Source organism: Brassica oleracea, chromosome C2 (assembly GCF_000695525.1).
Source record: "Brassica oleracea var. oleracea cultivar TO1000 chromosome C2, BOL, whole genome shotgun sequence".
NCBI lineage: Eukaryota > Viridiplantae > Streptophyta > Magnoliopsida > Brassicales > Brassicaceae > Brassica > Brassica oleracea.
In genome coordinates this window covers 50066548-50067288 of record NC_027749.1, presented here as the reverse complement: position 1 = coordinate 50067288, position 741 = coordinate 50066548, and positions in this window count along the sequence as shown.

Here is a 741-nt window from a genome sequence, read left to right as displayed (position 1 = left end):
ACTAATCCAACCGTACAAATCCAAGATAAACAAGTCAACAATACCTCCGCCAAATTCAGCTCAAGAATAGAAGATCTCACCGTCAGATTTACCAAACACCCAAGACTGTCCCGCTGAAGAACTGTGACGACCAGCTTCACTAAAACCCAGACAACAGAAGATCCAACCGTTGAAATCAAAATTCCTTCGGTGAATCTCTAACCCACTGACTGAAGAAGCTTCCCACAAAATATCAGCCCGATCAAGTTTCATTTGATCCTCCAAAACCAGTCTTGAAATAGACTGACGAGTTTTCTCCTCCTTCTCTATTCTTTCTCTCTTTTGTCTCTCTCTCTAAACTCTATTATTGTGAGTCTACAGTGCAAAGGGTCATGAAAATTATTATTATGTCTCATGCCCACTTGGTTCTCTCCATCTAGGAGGGACCCAACAACTGGTCGCGTGGAGCCACCGGCCACGGTAATGCCTAGGCTTGGGAATTTAAATCAAAGCCCATGGGGCCCGCCCCATTTGACCATCCGCGGGCCGGGTGCGGGTCGAGTAGTGCTGGGTTCGCGGGTCAACCCGCCCCGACCCGCCCCGCCCCGCCGCGGATCGAATCATTTTTTCGATTCAAAAACTCGACCCGCATAACCCGCAAACAAAAACTTTTATATCCGCACCCGCCCCGCCAAAACCCGCGGGTAACCCGCCAAACCCGCGGGTAATATTAATTATATTAAAAATAGTTATTTTAATTAA